Source organism: Camellia sinensis, chromosome 11 (assembly GCF_055761805.1).
Source record: "Camellia sinensis isolate YWXY chromosome 11, ASM5576180v1, whole genome shotgun sequence".
Classification (NCBI taxonomy): Eukaryota; Viridiplantae; Streptophyta; class Magnoliopsida; order Ericales; family Theaceae; genus Camellia; species Camellia sinensis.
The window spans coordinates 114,066,243-114,074,562 of NC_138971.1; the positions used below are offsets into that span (position 1 = coordinate 114,066,243).

The 8,320-nt window shown below is 27.4% G+C and overlaps 1 long non-coding RNA gene across 1 annotated transcript; it reads right to left on the reverse strand.

The window, feature by feature from the left end:
* Positions 1-1,608: 1,608 nt before the first annotated feature.
* Positions 1,609-3,074, reverse strand: LOC145802082 (uncharacterized). The gene is made up of 2 exons (XR_014344352.1): positions 2,852-3,074; positions 1,609-1,993 (listed from the first exon to the last, which is right to left on the reverse strand). It is a non-coding gene; the product is annotated as an uncharacterized LOC145802082 (long non-coding RNA).
* Positions 3,075-8,320: the final 5,246 nt, after the last annotated feature.

Here is an 8,320-nt window from a genome sequence, read left to right on the forward strand (position 1 = left end):
GCACAAGGACTACAATACCTCCATGCAGGTACAAGGCAAACAATCATTCATCAGAACCTGAATCCAAGCTATATTATGTTGGATGAGAATTGGAATGCAAAAGTACTATACGAGGCTGTATCAAGTACATACACTGTGGGATATATGGATCCAGAATACCTTGGCAATGCAAAATTTACTATAAAATCTGATGTGTACTCATTCGGCGTCATCTTACTTGAACTATTGTGTGGTAGGAAGCCAATGATCTATTCAAGGGACGAGGAACAAGTGAATTTAGTTCGTTGGTTCAAAACTAATATCGAAATGCGTACTATTGATCAGATCATTGATCCGTATCTAACCAACAAAATAGCACCAGAATGTTTGAAAAAATATGTCAAGATTGCAGAAAATTGTGTGTGTGATGAGGGGATTGAGCGTCCATCGATGGATGATGTGTTGGGTAACCTCCGGTATGCACTGCAATTGCAAGAGACTTGGCGGAATTGTAATGAACAGTTCGGTACAGTTAAGTCCCCTGAGGCCGTTCCTCGTTAGAATGGAACTGTGTTTGTTCAATTAGCCAGTAGAGGAGATATTGATGTGATTTTATGAGCATTGGGGATTCTGATTGTTTTCCAAGTAATCTAGCACAATAGCATAATGTTGCCACTGTTAATGGATTGCTTTCCGATGTATGTCTGAAGCTATCCATTTGCTATGTTGAAATAAACTTTCTAACATAATGTAATCCACATATTTTATAGATTTTTTGTGTATTGTACAATATGGTTGATGCAAAACAAGCAGGAACAATGCTGGATTTTGAAAACAGAGGTTATTTGATGGCCTAAGCAGTGAGTAATTTAGGATTTCAAGGGTTAAATTGAAGGCTAATATGTAGGGTAAGGGATTAGGATTGATTTGAGGGTGATTGGATGGAGTTTTGAGGTTAAAAAGTGCACTTTAGAGTACTGTGAATAGTAATTCGAGAATAGTAAATTGAAACAAAAAGAAGAAAGAGGAGAAGAAGATAGGTTTAGGAATCAATTAGAAAATCCCTTAGGCATCGCACCTAGGGTTTGATTGCATCACACAATCCGTAAAGAAACTTCAAAGTTCTCAAATTTTTTTATAAAATATCAACTCTGTTGAATTATAAGCATTACATGGTTATATATAGAATTAGAAGAATTCCAAAACCAACTATGACCAAAAATGAAACTATTATAATATCTTTGACTTTTAAAACTAATCTAAAACAAATAAGAAACAAAAACAAAGACTAATTAAATAACTAGACCTACAAGATGACCCATGGGCAACCCATGTCAGCAAATATAAAATTACCAACATACCCCTAACCTTAAAAATCCTAAAAAATAATAATAAAATAAGGCTCTAATAATACAAGAAACATAATTATAGAAGATTTCTATTAATTTCTCTATAAAATCATGCCAATGTTCAAGTATCATCATTTCTTTGAATTTAACATTCCAGGAGCTTCTTATACCCTACATCAATGGTGTTCCAACTCTTGAATCGGTTATACCTAGCAAATTCTACCACCAACTCAGCATCTTATTTCATTAACAGAAAAAGAGATTTAGAACCACCAGATGATTTAGTTCTAGCCTCTAGGGAATTCATTTCAAATCAATACCAATGCCAAAGGACATTGTTTACATGCTTTTTAGTATTCACACCTCAGACATACCAAATTAGATGCATGCTTGAGCAAAATGCTTAACATATATTCTAGAGCAAAACTTACTTTAATCAATGCAAAAGTTGAAAATACAAAAGTATATTAGATGAAATATTATATTTATATATATATATAGTCCCCTATTTCTCCACGAAAAGTTTGATTTTTCTCAACAATTGAATATTCTCAATTTGATCCTTGTTCATCATAAATTCATGCAAGAAAACAGAAAGGTCATCATTTACCCTGCTTGCCTTCAAGAAGTCAAAAAGTGCATTCTGAAGTTTATTAGCCCAATCCCTGACAGCAACCAAATAAAAAAACCAAACACAGTCATGACCAAACCATAAGATTGCAGACTGACACATTTATGCGTGATAAGGAAGAAGTTTTTTAAAAACAAAGTAAACAAGAACTCTCATGAAACTAGCCCAACCAGTAAACCATAAAAAGATCAAAAGTATTCATACAATGTCTTGATATCTAAAATTTTATTAGTCAGAGACTAGTTTCCTCATTGCCCTCAGTCAACCTCCAACTTGGTTCTCAAATTAATTTGAAGTAGAATTGGGTTGGAAAAAAAAAAAATGCATATTTACTAAAAGCTTTATCTTGAGATGAACAACTCAGAAAATTCAATGGATACTACTGAAATATTTTACCAATAAATAAATAATCAATTCAGCTTGTCATCAGCCAAAAACTAAATAATCCAAACTAAAAGGTCCACAAAAAAAGAGAAAGATATTAACCACTCGTTGAAAAACTAAAACATTACATATGTTAAAGTGATTGCTTAGGGATTTCAAGGACTAAACAGTAATTGATTATGTTCTGTTGGGTTGCTGAGAAAATTCAAGAATACTAAAACTCCAAGTAATCGAAGCAAGTGAAGACTATTTGGGTAGATGGAAATGAGTTTTTCATTTTTATTAGTACATAAAAATGTTCAAATTTCCTTTCCGTTTCTTCAATTTCCCCTTAGATTTGGCTTTTAACTCAACTGGGTTGGCTAATTCTTTTCCAATTCCCTCATTTTCTGAGCAAATAGGCTACATAAGAATCGACATTAATACGTGTATTTAGAAACTCAAAAACTGAATAAACATTTAAATAAATAAAGATCCTCAAGAACATATCATGGAGGAGGGAGATTACCTGGTGGGAAGTGGCGTATTGGGAGAATCCTGAGGATGTCTGATTTGGGAGTCTCAGTGGATAGATCCGGGTTTGGGCGGGAAAATTGGGTATGAGTCTGTTTGGATGGCGAGAAAGTTGTCGTTATTGGAATGTCATTCATCTGGATTTGCGAGAGAGAAGTGTTGGCCCAAAAATCTTGCACAACCCGAGCCATCATGAGGTGTTTAGCATTTGCTCTTTTATTTATTTATTTTCAACTAATTTTCGTCTATAATGAAATTTTTTATAAAAATCGTGGACAATTTTTTTTTAAAAAAAATTAAAAATTAAATATTCCAAAAAAAAAAAAGACAAAAGAAAATGAAAAGACAAAAAATAAGTAAAAAATAGTGGACTTTTTTTTTACTTATTTTGGCTTCTTCACATTTTTTAAAGTTTTTAATTTTGTTTTACTTTTGATTCGTCCACACAAACGGAATAGAAATATAAGATAAAATAAGAAAAGTTGACATAATTTTTTTTAAAAATATATACTAAGAGCAAAAACAAATCCAAAAAAAAAAATGACTATAAGTAGGGGTGATAAACAAACCAAACAAGCTAAACAATTAATTGTTCAAACTTAATTTGATAACTTTAATGAGTTTCAAAATTTGTTCAAGTTTGGTTTGTTAAATTTTTGAGTAGATTTTAAACGAGTTTTTATTGAGCTGAGCTCGAATAATTTAGTAATTTATATAATTTTAAGCTAGTTGAACCGAGTCGAACAAGTAATTGTCTCTTTAAGCTTGATTTAAAAACCTTAATGAGTTTTAAAATGTATTCACATTTGACTTGTTTATTTAACAAACTAAGCTCAAATGAACTTTTAACAAGTCGAGCTCGAACTATTTGATTCGTTTATCATCCCTAACTATAAGCTACCATCACCACACACACCCGCAAACTAAATTTTATTTTATTTTTATTCTTAAACTATTAATTTTTATTTAATTAGTTTCTAAATTTTATTTTTTATTTTATTTCAGTTCATTTGATCTAATTAGAAATAATTAGACAAATCATTAACCGTTAAAATTTAATTTAATGGCCAAAATGTCATTTTAAAATTTAAAAAACTTGCATGATACAATTAAACACTCATTTTTCAATATGCTAATGAATATATTGCAAGGCCTGTAGTTTTGGTATAACTACACTGATCTCTCTTTTAGTATGACTAAAAGAATCGAAAATAATACAAATTGAATGAAAACACAATGATAAATGATGAATAATATGCATTTCATAATAAAATAAATGAAAATATTATTTTCTATCTATACGACGAATGGATAATTAATGAAAAGTGAGCTAAGTGTTAAATGAATATAATATAATTATGCCAAAATTATAAGATTTGTCATATTTTCTCCAATTCTCAAGAAAGGTTAATGTAATTTATTATTTTTCTTACTATTTTTAACATATTACATCTTGGAAGTTGAAACTAATTTTGATGGATATTTGGTTGTATAGTTAAATTATATAAATTTTAAAATGAACTTTTTACTATTAAATTAGGTTATAATAACGGGCAAATTTCACTAATAGTCCTTATAGTTTGGAACTTATGTCACTTTAGTCCCTGACTTTTCAATTGTGACACATTTGATCTTGAATTTTGAATCTTGTTTCAAATAAGGACAATTGAACATATCATTGCTTAATTTCAAGGGCAAAATCATCAATTTGATAAAATATAAACTAATTTGACAAAAATAAATGTCAAAAATATTTTAAAATTTTTAAAAATTATTTCTACCCACTAAAGATAAAATTATGTAAAATTGATAAATCTTATTTCTACCCACTAAAGATAAAATTATGTAAAATTGTCAAATAGGTAGAAATAATTTTAAAAAATTCAAAAATAATTTTTTGACATTTATTTTTGTCAAATTAATTTATATTTTATCAAATTAACGAATTTGCCCTTGAAAAATCCAATAGTATCTTCAATTGTCTTTATTTGGAACAAGATTTAAAATTTAAGGTCAAATGTGTCACAATTAAAAAGACAGGGACCAAAGTGACACAAAAACCAAATTATAGGGACCATTGGTGTAATTCACCCTTTAATAATTGTTGATTTGTATAACCGTCCTCAATTAAAAAAACACGAAATGAAATCAAATGAAATGAAAAAAAATTTAAGGACTACACTAATGGAATTGATAATTTATGAATAAACAAAAGAAAAAAATGGTGATACTTGAAGGGATAAAGTAGAATTAACACTTGTGACTTTGATTTTGCCTATGAAAAAATATTTGAAAACCATAAAACATCATCTATAAATGTATTTCAATGACACAGGACTATAATGTACCACATTCGTGCAAATAAATTTAAAAATGATATTTGTTGAAAAAGATATTTAAGGCCAAGGTAGCAGGGCCGGCCCTGGGGTGAGGCGACTGAGACGGTCGCCTCAGGCCCCCAATTTTGAACAAAATTTAGGGTTCTCAATTAGGGGAGTGTATCATGTCATGTTATTTCATAATTATTTTAATATTAGCTCAATTCATTTATTTTTATGTTGTCGTGTAGTGTTATTTTGATTCATGTTCGATTGATGTTTAATGTGAAAACTTTCACTTTTAGTTAAAAATAACTTAGCAAGTGTATTGAGAGATTAAAATTTTTCTCATAAGTTGAATTTTATAAAATTTATTTCAACTAAATGAAATTATTCATAGAATATTTGATTTTAATTCAATTGCATTTTTCTAATTAAAAAAATTGTACCTTATTACTATATATTTTTTATGAGATTGACTCTAAAATAGGTAACAAAAAAATATATATCTTAAATGAAAAAAAATATTAGCCTTAATTATTATTTTACATACTTTTTTATTCAGTTAGATAGAGTTAAATAAAAGATTAAAAAAATGTCATGGCATCCCTTAGTGAACATTCAAATATACAATTAATAATTCATGTTATTGAGTTGTGTCATACTTAGATTCATGCAGAAAATAGTCAACCTCAACTTGCTAATTTTATATATTGCTTGAGTTGTGTCGAAAATTCTCATCCTTACCCCCAATTAATTTTTGTTCTTATAGCATTGGTAAGTTAAAAAATAAAGATTTGATTCAACTAATTGAAGTTCAACTATTATATATATATATATATATATATATATATTTGTTATCTAAATTTTGTTAAATTGTAATGCAATAGAAATAAATTTTTATCTTTTTTGTTTTATACAAACAATTTTTTCTTTTTTTTAGATAATGATATATAAAGGGCCCAATTTAAAAAATTCGCCTTAGGCCCCTAATAAGTCAGGGTCGGCCCTGCAAGGTAGCTTGGCCCCTATCTTCATAAAAATTGCCTTAAAGCATTTTTAACAATTCATTCAGATTTGGAGATGCTAAATTATTTTACGGTATAAGCGGCATTTTGACATTTTCAAATTTGGCATATCCAAAATAAGCACCTCTACCAAAAGGAAAAATTTACTATACACACTCCCTATCATATGTATTCCTAAATTATGTTATTTTCTTCTTTAGTTATGATTAATTCTTTTATTTAGTTATAACCTTATTTAGTTGACTTATGATCTTTGGTTATACTTGTTTGGTTATATATATTTTTTTCTTTTTTAGTTATGACTTAGAAATATGACATTTTAATATTTTCTTTTTTAGTTATAAAGTACATACGATACATGCCTTTAAAGGGGGTATATTGTAGGCTTTTCCCTACCAAAATGTCAAATTTATTATTTTTTACTTTAATCATCGTTCATCACTCCAACAAAACTGTCTCAAAAAGGAGGCCCATTTAATAAGCAGGTAATAGTAGGGATACCAAATTTTCTATCAAATAAATGACTATATGTCTCACATGGGTGTGGAGTTTTGGGACCTATAACATTTTTCTTAATAAACAAATGAAAAATAATGATTTGAAGATTTATAAGCCGGATGCAAAATTTGAACATAAAAAAGGATGCAAAATAGGATCTTACACGTTTGTTGGAGTATTCAATACCTTCAAGTCTGATTATATCACCGGTCAGTCACTTGAGATTTAAACTAACATCACCCATAGAGATAATCTTAGTATATAGTATATATCAAGATCTCAAAAATAATTATATAATAGAATAATATTAGCATACAAAAATTTATTAGAAATGTACTAAAAAATTCATCAAATTCATTGTAGATGCATCTTCATCACATAGAATGAATTTGAGCGGTATATCAATATTTCTATACACCTATACTTAAGAGCAAGAACAATGATGAATGAGATGAAAGATGATTGTCCCACAAATATTTTTAATACAAATTCTATCGTATATAGATTCCATGATAGAAAAATCGCGGAGTGTTATTTTGATTGATAAATCACTTGATAAGCATTAAAAATAGAGAAATTAGGGATATAATAATATATATTATTAAAAGTAGGTGGCACATTATAAAGGTTTTTTTTTTTTTTTTTTTTTTTTTTTTTTTAAAAGAGTCACGTCAGTATGTAATTTCTTAATTACATATATAGTTCTATACAACCAAACTTAATTTAAATTATACTAACTTTACATATTTTATATATTTCTATTTGACAAATATTTCTTTTTCATATATTTTTCAATGTAAATTGAGATAATCTACAAACCTAATACTAATTTTGCGTTTCACGTTTTTCTTCTTAATTTTTTCAAGGGCATTAGGATTTTTTTTTTTTAATGGCAAATTGCTTTTTTTTTTCTTCTTCTTCTTATTTTCCTGTGCATTATATAATCACAACTCACAGGAAGAAAAAACATGCACAACAATACTCTCGAGGAACTTCTAAAGTTTGAATTTACTGCTTGGGTTACTTTTTCAATTGTTGAACAATAATGTTTTTTTATTTTTTTTATTTTTCTTTTAATGTTTTGACATCAGATTACAGATGCTTAATCACGTCACACTGAGATTTATTGATTGTTTGGATATTTTCATTATTTTTTTTTTTTGAGTTTAGATGTTGTGTGATTCTTTCTTAGTTAGTCGTTGTTAAATTCATTTATATAGTTGATATTTTAATTTGATTAAAAGTGTTTATTTTACAATCTTATAATTTAATATATATATATATATATCATATAAAATCATTATATGATAATCCAACTACAATATATTTATATTTAATTTTTTTAATAAATTTTATATAATTTCTGTTTCTACATATTTTTATTTTCCAAATAAATATAAAAGAAAACTAAATAGTTAGAATTACTTTTGATTTTATTTTACTACTTCTTCTAATTTAACTATTATTTTTAAAGTCAAAATGCTTATTTATTTTACTATTTTATAATTTAATATATATCATACAAAATTATTATATGATAATTACACTTTTATAATACGATAGAACTAAAATTATCAAAATAAACAAATAATTTAACTAAAATTAATATATATAAGTATT